The sequence below is a fragment of the Pipistrellus kuhlii genome, unplaced genomic scaffold, assembly GCF_014108245.1.
Source record: "Pipistrellus kuhlii isolate mPipKuh1 unplaced genomic scaffold, mPipKuh1.p scaffold_m20_p_1, whole genome shotgun sequence".
Classification (NCBI taxonomy): Eukaryota; Metazoa; Chordata; class Mammalia; order Chiroptera; family Vespertilionidae; genus Pipistrellus; species Pipistrellus kuhlii.
Window position 1 is genome coordinate 52,245,866 of NW_023425404.1, and position 15,311 is coordinate 52,261,176.

General features: G+C 43.2%; 1 protein-coding gene across 1 annotated transcript in view; it reads right to left on the reverse strand.

Annotated features, from left to right (window-relative positions):
• The window catches only part of MGA (MAX dimerization protein MGA), a 97,349-nt gene extending 91,854 nt beyond the window's left edge, over nt 1-5,495 (reverse strand). Inside the window, 1 exon segment of the mRNA XM_036445325.2 lies at nt 5,352-5,495. The gene's annotated coding sequence lies outside the window, so the exon portion shown is untranslated.
• Between the last annotated feature and the right edge of the window lie 9,816 nt (nt 5,496-15,311).

Below are 15,311 nucleotides of genomic sequence, written 5' to 3' on the forward strand. Positions count from 1 at the left end.
CTTTTTATATATATATATATTTTTTTTTTTTTAATTGAGTTTTTTACAGAGAAGAAGGGAAAGATAGAGAGCAAGAAACATCGACGAGAGGGAGTCATCGATCAGCTGCCTCTTGCAACCAAGGTACATGCCCTTGACTGGAATCAAACCCGGGACCCTTCAGTCCGCAGGCTGACACTCTATCCACTGAGCCAAACCGGTTTCGGCTCTACTTTTAACATAAAAAAACTGGAGAAAAAGTCCATCAATGGTCCCGGGGTTCAATTCCGGTCAAGGGCATGTACCGGGGTTGCAGGCTTGATCCCCAGTAGAGGGCATGCAGGAGGAAACCAATTAATTATTCTCTCTCATCATAGATGTCTCTCTTTCTCCTCCCCTCTCCTTTCTCTCTGAAATCAATAAAAATAGATATATTTTTTAAAAACACATAGAATGTGTTTGTATTTGCTTGATATAGACTGTAAAGACAGAAAAGGAACTGGTAGTATTGGCTATATCCAGGAAAAACTTGAACGGCTGGGAAAATACATACTGACATGTTCTAAATTTTGTATCTTTTGAACATACAACCTATTCCAAAAAAAGACTTAAAAACATCTATACAAAATGTCCAGAATAGGCAAATCTAGAGATAGAAAGTAAATTTGTGATTGCGAGGAAACACGGAGAGGGATAATTCAGACAATTGCTAATAAGTATGGCATACCTTTGGGGTGAGGAATGAAAACATTCAGGAGCTAGAAACTACTTAAGTGTATCTGTTGAAATGCAAAAATATATGCTATGTGAATTAAATTTCAATAAAAAGTTGAAAAGAAACTTCAGATTGTTAAATTTAACTGAACTAGTGTGCTAAATTACTAAAATATTCTACAAGATCATCACCTCCAATTAGCCTTTGCACAAAAAAGGAAGATGCTACATCACTACTCCTCTATAACTGGGTCAGTAATTTTTGATTAATCAAATTCAGCCACTATGGGTTCTCCTCATTTATGTTTTGTGTTGTGTTTTTTTTATTTTAAAAATATATTTTATTGATTTTTTACAGAGAGGAAAGGAGTGAGATAGAAGGCTACAAACATCGATGAGAGAGAAACATTGACCAGCTGCCTCTTGCACACCCCCTAATGGGAATGTGCCCACAACCAATGTATTGTACATGCCCTTGACCAGAATCGAACCCAGGACCTTTCAGTCTGCAGACCGACGCTCTACCGCTGAGCCAAACCGGTTTCGGCGTATGGGTTATTTTTAAAGAATCCTCTAGTAAAGTTATTCCATGAGTTTATCAAAATACATAAAACCAAAGACCTACTTTATGACCAAAACAATCTCTCTCTTGAGATTTACCTCCATACTGGTTTAGGAACAAAGAATCAAATTCTTATTCCAATCAATCTTTAAACACAGATTTCATTTCACTATAAGAATATGGTTATTCTTTTGGAATACTACACTGAATTTTCTAATAAAAGGATTATTAATTGGGCATATTTGGCTGTTTCAGACACATAATACCACTCTAAAGGCTAAGACAACTTTTTAAAAATATTTTATTTCAGATAGGGAGAGACAGAAACATCAATGATGAGAGGGAAGAATTGATTGGCTGGCTCCTGCATGACCCTTACTGGGAACCCAGCCAGTAACCAGGCATGTGCCCTTGACCAGAATCGAACCTGGGACCCTTAAGTCCTCAAGCCGACACTCTAGCCACTGAGTCAAACTACTAACTAGGGCAGGATAAGACAACGTTAACTAATCGCAAAAACCAATTGTACTTTAGGAAAAGTTAGGCCACTCATGAAGAAATACTCCTTCCAGCAAGTTTCTAAATACTCTCATATCTGGCTCTCTGGAAGCTTTTAAGGAAGACCATCGTTTCAGTACAAGTAAAACTTAAAACAATAAAGTAATTTCAATATATATATGTGTATATGTGTGTATATATATATGTTTGTGTGTGTGTGTATATATATATACATATACATATATATATATATATACATATATATATATATATATATATATATATATATATATATATATATATATATATCACTTAAAACAAGAAAGTAATCTCCGCCAAAACCAGTTTGGCTCAGTGGATAGAGCATTGGCCTGCGGAATGAAAGGTCCCAGGTTCAATTCCAGTCAAGGGCATGTACCTTTGGTTGCAGGCACATCCCCAGTGGGGGGTGTGCAAGAGGCAGCTGATCGATGTGTCTCATCAAAGTTTCTAACTCTCTATCCCTCTCTCTTCCTCTCTGTAAAAAATCAATAAAATATATTTTAAAAAGAAAGTAATCGCAGGCCCTAGCTGGTTTGGCTCAGTGGACAGAACAACAGCCTGTAGGCTGAAAGGTCCCGGATTGAAGGGTCCTGGGTTTGATTCTGGTCAAGGGTACATGCCCCGGTTTGGCTCAATCCTGAGCAGGTGACGAGCAGGAGGCAGCTGGTCAACGATTCTCTATCATTTATGTTTCTATCTCTCACCCCCTCTTCCCTCTCTGAAATCAATAAAAATATATATATTTTTAAAAATAATAATAATCTTGGTTCAGCATTTCAAAAAGCAAACTTTTTTCTGCATGAAGTAATTATCTGAGGAATGTTTAATTGCAGATGATTATTGTAGATGAAACATCTCATCATTGATGTTTCTATCTCTCCCTATCTGAAAATGTCATAGGAGAGACAAACAGGAGCTTTCACAAAAAATGTTTTGAGATAAGTAATGTGGCAAATTCCATAAACAAACTTAAAATTTCAGAGTCCTTATTCTAAATGTCTTTTCAACAATGACCCCTATGGTAGGTATTTTAACTACTAAAGTGGTAACCCTCATACAACTTACAAAACACACCACCTAGTTTACTAGGTAGTTACCTAACTTAATAATTCATAGACTGAACACACACAAAAATCAAAATTCCAAACCAATACCATTACTTTTAAAACAAAAAATATTCAAATACTTATTTGAATGTTTCCAAAGTTGCTAAAAAAAATAACCATAACTTTTCAAGCAACAAATGCATTACTGTACTGTAGGCACCAAGATGTTAGTTGGTTCCTTAATATGATCTTTCACAAGAGTCTGGTTAAGGTAAATTACATTTCTGGAACTCAAGTTTTAAGAGAATAAAGTATACTCAAGTATTTAGCGATATATCATAGGCCCAGAAATTTGAGAAATCTTAAAAATATTTTAAGTATAAAAATAATCAGAAAATATAGCAGACAGTAAAATATTCAACTACCAGTTCTTAATTGTCAATTTTTAAAATTAAATAAATGGTACTTGTCTATTAGTAAGCACTTACTCATGACTAATCAATATTTGGGTATTTTATCATCATCACCATCCTAATAAGGTAAATTTCAAAATACTATCTTTAGTGCTTTAGGTTTCAAGACACAGAATCCCTTCTGCCTGAAATAGTACGCTCGATCTTCTCTCCCAGATACTATTTGTTAATGCTGAGTTCAGAAATATTATTCCTAGGAATGGTCCCTTAACTACAACTTGGAGTTGGCAAGCTCTCAGGTCTCTAGCAATTGCATAAGAATTTGAATAACTTTTATGGCAGAAAAAAATGTCAGTATCCAAAAAGCCACCCTTCCTTGTAACAAAGTATGAAAAGGTACCCAGGGCACTGAATTTCCTCAATTTCTAAGTATGTGTTTTCTGTTAAGTGAACCCAACCCACTCAATCGTAGGTTAGGAAAATGAAATAACACTTAGGAGGCAAGAAACACTAACCCTGATCCCATACCTATGGGAACAGAAAGGCCTCAGGCCAGTCCTGAGGAGGTGCAGTCGCCCACGACTAATTGCCCACAATCACAGCTTTTCAACTGCAGAGGCCCTATCCACTGAGCCAAGAACAACGCGAAAATATGCTGCAAGGGAAGCTCTTCTGGGGAAAAGCAATCCCGACAGATCACGTGCCATCCTTGCCGCGTCCGCCGGAACCACGATCACTCCGACAAACCCAGTCACATTCTGTAACCCTGAACCCAGTATCCGTCTCTCCAAGCCAGCCCCCTTCCAGCAGCCGTCACGTAGCCTCCAGGCACTTTCCCTGCAATCTAGCCACAACGTCGTTCCCAAAATGTGAAGGCAGAGCAGGAAACGTTTGCTAGGAACCCCGCCCCAGAAGCCTGTGGAGCTTTACAACACGCACGGGCGGCGCGCGCAGATTCTCCTGATCCTCGTGTCTGCTCCGGCGACGTGAACCCTGGGGGAGTGGTTTTCCCCCAGAACGAGGTTACTTGGGTTACTCAGTGTTCTGCCACAGTAATCCCTCCTTTTAGACCTCTTTCAGCGTTCCCTGCTTCCACTTTTGCCAAAAGGAGGTATCCCCGGGGTTCCAAATGCAAAGCAAAAATCTTCACAGCAAGATACTACCACTTTATACTCAACCCGATTTGAAAAATCCCTAACTTCCTAATCTTCGCACACAGATTTCCTCAACTTTGGTCACTGGCGCTTCAGAGGGGTTTATTTCCCAGACACACCTAGCACTAGGAGCAGATACCTATGTGACAATTTAACAGAAGCGGGAAGCCTCATAAAAGGAGAACTAGCCAAGGCTGCTCCACAGAGAGGGGGGGAAAAATAAACACCTGCTCTCCCCACCTGTTTCCCCCGCCCTCATTTCTGCACTTTCGAGCCACCGGTCCTTTGTTTACCAAGTTCCCATTCCTATACAGCTCATTTCCTCGCCCTGCTTTTTTATTAAACTCGCGGTCCTACCTCAAACAATTTACTCGAAAATTACATGGTAGAAGAGATTTGTACGGGTGTCAAAATGCCGCACACAGCTCCTTAATATAAACGACGTCAGCACCGTTTACCTCCGAGTTTTGGAACCCTGAGACCTGGACTCTGAAGTGCAAAGCGCATAAGCAGGGCTCTGGACTTAAAGCCAGGCGCCCGAATGGAAGTCGTCACGCGGATCCTTCCATGCGGTGCGACACCCCACGCACGCGAGCGCAGGACCGCGCGCCAAGGGCGCTTCTCACCCCGCCCGCCTCGTGGCCGCTCCTTTGGCGTCGATGCTCCTAGTCAGTTTGCTGCGCGACGCGGAAGTAAGGCCGGGGACGCGCGCGAGGTGACATGCGCAGCCTCGCTGGGGGCGGGTGGGGGAGTGAGGGGGTAGACACCAAAGGCGCGCGCCAAAGACGGCCCAGCGCAAGGCCGGGCCCGGCCCCAGCGTGCGAAGATCGCTCAGCGGAAGATCTCTCACGCCGCTCAAATATACAAGAGCTTCAAACTCTCAAAAAACTCCAATCGGGCCAGTACTACAGCGACACCCACCCTGCCCAGGCCCGAGAGTTACCGTGCGGGGCGTGGCGGGCCTCACCCGGAGTCCTTCACATCCCGCCGGGGGCGGGTTATTTTGTTCCGTTCGCACACCGTGTGTCCGCTCCAGCTGAAGAGCCTGCGCGCGCACGAGACGTCCACGTCACCGCGCAGGCGCTCCTACCCGCTCGGAGACCGCCGCGCAAGCGCAAAAAGGGGCGCAAGCAGTACCTCCCTCGCCCCTCCCCCAACACCAGGAGGCCAAATGGCCCCGTAGCAGCGACAAGACCCTTGGGACCCGCCCCTGGAGCTGAAGCCGCTGCCTTTCCGGGTTCCAGCAACTGAGATAAGCCTACTGAAGCTTCCAGAATCAAGACAGGCGAGGCAGGAGAGGGGCACCCCAATTCCCTGAGCCTCGCACACGAAGCCTTCGTGAAAACCGTGAAAACTTTGCTTGCGGGCTTTCTCAAATTGTGCCTTCTACCAGTTCCCTAGGGCTCCTCGCCGGCTCCGCCTCTACCGCGCCCAGCTCCACCCACATGGGTATCCAGAGTCCCCAGGGCTTCGTTAGCCCGTCAAATAAGTCGGAGCTCTTCCTCCCCAATATTCTGTGGGCTTGGATGGCGCCAAAACAGGGAAACCTTGAAGAAAAGACCTTGAGAACGAGTAGTCGAGTTTGCAACATCAACGACGGAAGAACTCTAGGAAAGTAGGGAGGAGAACGAAACCCCCAATGCTGAATGGGAAGGAAAGAAGAGTGGCCACCAACTTGCTTGGTTAAAGTAGCTCCTCACTTGTTAAAACAACAAAACTTGGAAACAAGAATTTTACACGATAGAGTATTATCTGAACTTTAATGCCTTGGTCCTGTGTTTTCAATTCTTGTTTGCTCAAGCTATTTAAGCCATGAAGTGCAAAGAAAAAATTACCGAATATCTGTGTCAGAAAGTTGCTGAACTAAGTTAAAGGACAGTGCTTCTACCAAAAAATATCTTTTTCTTCCTTATTCCTAACCAGCTGCTCTTTCTTCTGTGCTGCTAACACTACAGTAAAAAAGGAAAGAGAAAAGAAGCAAAATAGTAGGAAGAGGAGAGCAGATACTGTAGTCCATGTTTCCAAATTTTTCTTTTACTCTTAGATGAATTAGCAAGTACTGAGAACCTACATGCTAGACGACTAAATACAACGTTCTATGAAGGAGAATGAGGATTTGAAAGAAAGGAGCCAAGCAGAGAAGGCTTATCTAAAAAGACTGATCTGAGCTAGACTCCAGGCATATTAGTAAGGGTCTTCTTTTGGAAGAAATTGTGATGGAATTTGTATATTAGAAAATGTATAAGCTAAAGTTTACAGACTTCTGAAATTGCCCTGAAAAATTCCATTCAAGCACTGTCAAGAGAACTGCAAGTAAAACAAATGATTAATGCCCAAAATCTTAGGCAAAACTGAGTTTTTTGACATCCTTTTTTTCCCTGACCCCAAAAATCCCTTTCCTGTAAGCTGCAATGTCAGAATTTCCACCTCAGCTCATCCAAGAATGCCTTACTTTCAAGAGACTAAGGTTTCCTCATACAAAATTTCCATTTTCTGAGGGAGAAATAAAGTTTGTGTTGACAGCATTAAAACATCTGATCATAAGATGTAAATGACTGATAACTGCTTATACCACTGCCTAGTGGTAGTTGGATTTCAAAAAAAGTTAACATAAATAGTATCTCTAATTGGGAAATCTGGGAGGACACCTTAGTGGGGAGGGAGAGTGGAGATTTTCTTTTGCTACTCTTTCCCTATACCAGAAAAACAGAATGAAATACCAGATATTAAAAACAAACAAAACAAAAACAAAAACAAAAAACAATTTTTCAAGATTCACCACTGGAGCCGAAACAGGTTTGGCTCAGTGGTAGAGCGTCGGTCTGCGGACTGAAAGGTCCCAGATTCGATTCCAGTCAAGGGCATGTACCTTGGTTACGGGCACATCCCCGGTAGGGGGTGTGCAGGAGGCGGCTGGTCAGCGTTTCTGGCTCTCTGTCTCTCTCCCTTCCTCTCTGTAAAAAATCAATAAAATATACATATATTTTTTAAAAATTCACCACTGGATCTCCTTGTGAGAGAGGTAAACTTTGTTTCAAAGTGGGGCCTGCCTAAGCTATATAGGTCTAGAGATGTATTATCAAGAATCTGAGAAGTTTAGCTGAGTGACTTGGTTGGAGTGTCGACCTGTACACCAAAAACGGTTGTGGGTTCCATCCCAGTTGGGCACATATGAGACGCAACCCATCAATGTTTCTCTCTCACATTGATGTTCACACAAGACAAGCTATATTCTCTGTCTCCCCCTGGCCCCCCAAACACACACACACAGTTCCTTTTCGCTCTAAAAAAATAAGTAAATAAAAATAAGCACATATCCTTGAGTGGGGATTAAAAAGAAAATAACCTGACAGCCTATTAATTTTTTATATAGATAATCTAAAAATAATACTGCAACATCATTTCAATGGCCCAGTTTTGGTTTAACATCAATCTAGTACCAAGTAACCACTTCTCTTTTGTTTGCTTTTTCAAGTAACCTCTTAAACAGTTACATTTAACTTTTTTTTTTAATCCTCACCTGGGAATATTTTCCATTGATTTTGAGAGAGAAAGAGAGAAACATTGACGTGAGAGAAGGACATCCATTGGTTATCTCTTGTAGGAAGGAGCCTGCAACCAAGGTAACGTGCCCTTGACCAGAATCAAATCAAATCCCAGACCCTTTAGTCCGCAGGCTGACGCTCTATCTACTGAGCCAAACCGCCTAGGGCAGTGGTTGGCAAACTCATTAGTCAACAAAGCCAAATATCAACCAACAGTACAATGATTGAAATTTCTTTTGAGAGCCAAATTTTTTAAACTTAAACTTCTTCTAACACCACTTCTTCAAAATAGACTTGCCTAGTCCATGGTACTTTGTGGAAGAGCCACACTCAAGGGGCCAAAGAGCTACATGTGGCTCATGAGCCAGTTTGCCAACCATGAGGCTAGGGCAAACAGTTACATTTAACTTTTATTGCAGTGTTTCTCAAATTGGGGTCCTTGGTTGTTGTTTTTTGTTTGTTTTTTTGGCTCTGTAGTAACTTCTCCCTTTAAAGATGGCAGGTTGATTTGCATACACAGGCCCCCAGTGGCTGGGGGTGGGGCAGGATGCTTGCTTCATTGCCATGGCAACGACATAGGCATCCCACACCAGCTACTCCGGGCCTCTGGGCAGTGTGGGAAGGCGGAAAGGCAGCTCCAGGCTGGAGCAGAAAGGCACCGCCAGCAGCTAGGAGAAGGAAGGCCCATTCTTGAACGAATCTTCATGCATCAGCCTCTACTCATTACATAACCCAAGTTTTAAAAATGCCAAGCTAACTGCTAGAATTGATGCTCCTGAATTTTACCTTGCTGTTAGAATTCTCTCAAGTTATCATAGCTTACCTTGTTCATCCAGCCTAACTCAAAAATCCTTCCCTTTGTTTTCCTGGTTGAACTTCCAAAGAGATTTAAGTAAATATTAGGGGGATGAGAGGTGGGGGGGGGGGGGAAGTGTGAAGACAGAGAACGCCTGAAATATAAACAATCTGGCTAGAAAGTATACAATTTTGATCCAAGTTTGCTCTATAAGCACATAAGCGCCCATTCACATGCACATTTTTCCTATTCAACAAATATTTGAGTGCCTTGTATATGCTGAGGATAGAGGAAAGACTCCCACCTCATGCACTATTCAGATGTCTATATTAGAGCCCAAAGAGTTGATACAACTTAACAAAACCCACCAACAAGACAAACTATATTTCTTATCCAATCTAATCAGATCCCACCTTCTCAGTTCAGATTTCTACTGAAACATACCTCCCTCAAATAACTAGAAAAGACATAATATCACTTTTCAAATGAAAACATTGCCACATCTAAAAAGCCCTGGGTTATGGTTCTGTTTACAATATCTTAATTCAACACAATAAGATCACTCTTAAGATAAGAGCTACATATAGACTAGGATACAAAAAAGACTTGGTATTTTTATACAAAGTCCTTCACTGACCATAAAAACTTGTGTGCTAGCCAGGGGGCATAAAAGAGGGGTCATGCCTGGCTGGTGTGCTCAATGATTAGGGTGTTGACCACACCACCAAAGGGTCACAGGTTCCCAGTCAAGAACATGTACCTAGGTTGCAGTTAGCTCCCCACTCCCTAGTGGGGGCACATGTGGAAGACAACCAGTCAACATGTCTCTCTCACATTGATGTTTCTCTCTCTCTCTCTTTCTCTCTCTCTCTCTCCCCCCCCCCTCCCTCCTTCCCTCTTTCTCTCTTCCCTCTCCCCTCCCTCTTTCCCTCTCTCTCTTCAACTCTCTCTAAAAAACAATGGGGGAAAGCATATCCTCAGGTAAGGTTTTAAAAAAAATCACACTCCATCATTGCCTACCATTTAGTGCTGCACCAACTCATGTCAAGAGGCAAAGTATGATTCACTCCAATATCTAAAACCTTGAACTAAGGAATTTAAAGCAACAAGAATCCTAACCTCAAAGAGCTAATAATCTACCCAATGAAGAGCTGTAGGAGTATCTAAATCAGATAGTAATGCTATTAAAAGCATATTTTACAAAATGTGTTAAGAGGAGGATTAAAAAGAGGATAGATGTGATGGAATGTTATCAATAGTCATTAAGAAACACCATTTCTTCTTGCTGCCCCATCACTCAAGTCTGCATACCGGTAATCATGATCCTTACCCTTTGCCTAAGATCTTCCCAGATGCCTCAAACCTAATTCCAATTCACCCTTCATGCCTGAGCTTAAATGTAACTTCAAGAAAACTGTCCTTAAACCCCAACATCAAATAAGGTCTCCCTGCTATAAGCGCTCACAGTACCCTGTATTTCTTTATGGCACCAACTCATAACTGTAATTATTTTTGAAACTATGTATTAATGAATGTCTTGTCCACTAGACTGTTAGCTCCACTCTATTCCAGGGCCTAACACAATACCTAGAATAGAGCGGACACACAGTATCTGTTGAACAAATGAATATGAAACCACAGGTTCCAGTTTTTCAGACATATCCAAATATCAAATATTTATTTAATATCCAACAATTTGGGATTTGGCAAACAGAATCATAATACATATAACTATCCGATCATAATAAATTTAACTATCCTCATGTTATACATAAGCAAATAAGCATCCTGCTTTGGTCAACATTTTCCAAAGTGGTAGAGTCATAATTAGGAAAAACTAGTACCACTGGATTCTTATCCCAAATTATTTATTCTTGGAGAAATATGTAAATATTATTGACAGGGTACATGCTTGCAAATATGATTTTCTAGTAAAGTCTAATTACTTATTAACAGTCTTTTGCCTCAATGACTTTTGCTTGAAAAACCAACAAAGGCAGCCATGGATGGTGTTAGAGTGTCAGCCCACGCACTGAAGGGTCACAGGTTCAATTCCTGGTCAAGGGCATAACCAATTGGTGTCTCTCTCCCTCTCTCTGTGTGTCCCACCCTCCCTCCCCTACTGCTCTCTCTAAAAAGCAATGAAAAAAATATCTCATGTGAGAATTAACAGCAACAACAAAGGAAGGTAAATGTTCTTTGTGCTGGAAAAAAAATATGTTATGATTCTATATTACCATCTGCTAATAAAAACGACAAGTTTGTAATGGAAACTGCCATTTTATTACAAGAAAAAAAAATAGTAGCCAAAACCGGTTTGGCTCAGTGGATAAAGCATCAGCCTGAGGACTGAAGGGTCCCAGGTTCGATTCTGGTCAAGGGCATGTGCATTGGTTGCAGGCACATCCTTGGTGGGGGTGTGCACAGGAGGCAGCTCATCGATGTTTCTCTCATCGATGTTTCTAACTCTCTATCTCTCTCCCTTCCTCTCTGTATAAAATCAATAAAATATATTTAAAAAAATAACATTTAAATAAAAACTTGATGTCTTTTTAAATGATTCCCTGTTTTCCATAAAGATAATGCAGCTCTGTTCTTACCCGTATCTTTCCTCGTATGCAACTCAGAAGGCAGTATTCTTTTTTTTTTTTAATCAATCTTTATTGTTCATATTATTACAAAGGTTCCTCATTTCTTCCCCCCTCCACCAGGTTCCCACCCCGCCCTCCGCCCCCTCACCATCCCCCATTGTCCTCATCCATAGGTGCACAGTTTATGTTCAGTCTCTTCCTCCCTCCCTTTCCCCGATAGTAAATCCCTTTTCAGATAGTAAATCAGTTACTTAGCATTTTCTCATATCAATAATACCACCACATGCCCAATGATACACTTCACACAAGAGACATTTCCAAATAGGTCAACCAGCCTCATCCAGGCCCCACCCAAGGCACTCACAGATCAACACCCCAGCCCTATACTAACTCAACACATCCATATCTAAGCCTTCATCACTTGATTCAGCAAACCCTCAAGTTCCCGCAAAAGTTTCCAGCCATGTCTGAGAGGCAGCCGTGGGGCAGGGACAGGCGAGGAGCGAGCTGTTCCGGGCCTGGCTGCTCCGGGCCTGGCCTCTGTTGCTCTGGTCTGTTCCACAACCAGCTGCTCCGGGTATGGCCACTGCCGCTCCCGACCTAGTTGCTCTGGACTTGACTGCTGCTGCTCCGGGCCTGGCTGCACCCGACCCGGCTGCTCCAGGCCTGGCCACTCCCAGAGAAGGCAGTATTCTTTTTTTTCTTTTTTTTAAATTGTTTAAGGGAATTTTGAGAAAATAAACCCTAGTCAGTTTTGCTCAGTGGTAGAGCATCAGCCCTCAAATTGAAGAGTCCAGAGTTCAATTCTGGTCAAGGGCATATACCTCAGTTGCAGGCTCAATACCTGGCCCTGGTCAGAGCACAACCAATTGATGTGTTTCTCTCACATCGATGTTTCTCTCGCTCTTTCCACCTCCCCTCCACTCTCTTTGTAAAATAAATAAATAAATAAATAAATAAATAAATAGCAATAGAAAATATCTCAGGTGTGGATTAACAACAAAAATAATTTTTGAGCCCTAACCAGTTTGGCTCAGTGGATAGAGCATCAGCCTGCGGACTCAAGGGTCCCAGGTCCAATTCCGACCAAGGTCTTGTACTTTGGTTGCGGGCACATACCCAGTAGGTAGTGTGCAGGAGGCAGCTCATCAAGTTTCTAACTCTCAATCCCTCTCCCTTCCTCTCCATAAAAAAATCAATAAAATATATATATTTTTTAAAAACATTTTTTGAGAAAATAAAGTATGCATGAAAATATTTCAATCTGGAGAAAACTGGCACTTTTCAAATCTATTTCAAATGGCACCAATATTGGTTATCTCTATTGATCTAATTATTTTACATTCTTAGTGACAATATAAAGTGCTGACTACAAAAACTAGTCTTATGCTATACTAGAGGCCCAATGCACAAATTTGTGCTCAGGTGGGATCCCTCTGGGTGGCCTGCAGGGATCAGGCCAAAACCCAGTCCAATACTGCCTGCAGCTCTTACCTGTCGCTCCCGTTCATCCCAGCCCCACTGTGCCTGCAGTCCCGATCAGGAGGCTCACGCTGCCACAGCAGCGCCCACCAGCCATTTGGCTTCTGGTGTCCTTCTAAGGGGAGTGGCCTATGGGATGGGGCTGAACCTGGCTCTCCGTCATCCTCCAAGAGGTCCTGGATTGCAAGAGGGCACAGGCCAGGCTGAGGGACCCTACCAGTGCACAATTGAGCCAGGGAGGGACTGCAGGACTCCAGGATATGTCTGGCCCATCTTACTCAGTCCCAGCAGCAAGCTAACCTATTGGTCAGAACGTCAGTGCATGTCAAAGTGACTGGTTAACCAGTTGACTATCTGCCCCCTGGTAGTCAGTGCACGTCATAGCAAGCAGTTGAGCAACCTTAGCATATCATTAGCATATTAGGCTTTGATTGATTGTTCAATTGTTATGCTCTTCGGTCTATTTGCGTATTACCCTTTTATTACATCTGTATATAGTCTATATAAATAAAGAGGTAATATATAAAGAGGTAATATGCAAATTAGTCAGGATGCTGTAACAGTCATGACTGGCTCAGGGGGAGGCTGCGCTCTCAGATGGGCAAGAGGGGGACTGCGTGCCTGGTGAGGCGAGCCATGGATGGCACAGGCCCGGAGCGGACATACACACGGGGGCCTGCCCCAGCCACCACTGCACAGCTGGAGCAGGCCTGAAGTGGACACACCGCGCTGCACCAGCAGTCCTGCCTCTCCACGTGAGCTGCAGAGGACACACCTTTTCAGACCGCTCACTGGCTAACCTCCCTGTATGCCACTCGCAGTGTTCTTGGTAACTTGGGTAATAAGAATCCAAGAAGGTAATCCAGGAGGGGGGTTTTTCCACCTCCCTCCTGGAGGAAAAAGCAAAGGTCCGCTGCTGGAGGGGCTAAGAAATGTCAAAACCTAGCCAGTTTGGCTTAGTGGATAGAGCCTTGGCCGGTGGACCACGGGTCCAGGTTCAATTCTGATCAAGGGTATGTACCTAGGTTGCAGGCTCCTCCCTGGCTGGGGCCCAGATCAGGAGGCAACCAATCGAGTGTCCCTCTCACATTGATGTTTCTCTGTCTTTCCCTCTCTCTTTCACAACTCTAAAAATCAATGGAAAAATATCCTCAGGTAAGGATTTAAAAAGAAAAGAAATGTCATATCCTATGAAAGAGACATCTTGAAAATGCCTAAAGTTGTCATTTTTTTGTAGTGAAGGGACTGGAGTCAGTGTTGATGAAAACACCTTGGCAGCTGTGGTGGCTGGCAGTGGCAGCAGCAGCAAGGTGATGGGGCTGGCACCTTCCCCTGATCAGCCTGGTTGCCTCCAGCAGAGGACATCTCCTGAGGGCTCCCAGACTATAAGAGGATAATAAAGAGCTAATATGCAAATGGTTGTCATGCTCTCATGTCATCACACTAAAATAATGGCTCAGACACTGAACACTGGGGAAAGAGGAATGAGGACCTGCCAGGCACAAATGAGCTCGCAAGAGAGGAATGGTGACCAGCCAGACTGTGGCCCAGAAGAAGGACAAGCCATCCGCCCCACAATCCTGGGCACCAGCAGCTGTGGCCCAGGCAAAGATGCCCGCCCATAGTTCCCTGCAGCTATGGCTGGCCCAAGTGAAGCCGGCCTGGTTCTGGGTGCCTGCAGCTGGCTAGAGGGAGGGAAGTCCAAGTCCCGGATGCCTGCAACAGGCCAGAGAAGGAAATCCTGGGTCCTGGGTGCAGAAAAAGGCAGAGGCGGTTAGGGGTGAATAGGCTAGCAGGGGAGCAGTTAGGAGGAATCAGGCAGGCAGGCAGAGGTGGTTAGGGGCAACCAATCAGGCAGGCAGAAGGGTTAGGGGTGATCAGGCAGGCAAGCAGGCAAGCAGGCAAGGGGTTAGGAGCCAGTGGTCCTGGATTGCAAGAAACAATTGGACATCCCCTGAGGAGTCTGGATTGAAGAGGGTGCAGGCTGGGCTGAGGGTACATACCATGCATGAATTTCATGCACTGGGCCTCTAGATTTTTGGGTGGTTTTTTTTTTTAAAGGAAGTTATAGCACTTTAAAATAACTGAAAATAACCTGAAGTGCTGAAAAGCTTTAGTTCATAAATATAGTTAGTAGCTTGGAAAACACTATGATTGACACTAACATGCAAAATAGTGGTAAAAAGTCACGTAGGTGGAGAAAAGTACACATGTACTCTGACCTTTCCTTCCAAACTCAATGCATGCAACGTGGGACCAAATTCTTTTGTGACTCCAACCTCTTTATTAGCTTAGTACTACATAATTATCTCATTCCTACTCCTTAACCCTAAAGCCCTCTACTATCACTTCAACCTATTCCAGATTTTGTCTATGAAACCAAAACTCCACACCGTAATAGGAACTCCATACATCCAAGAAGTAGTTATGGACTCTGAAAACCACAGAAAAAGGCATTTCAGTTTGTAACTGGTGATATGGGTGATAAT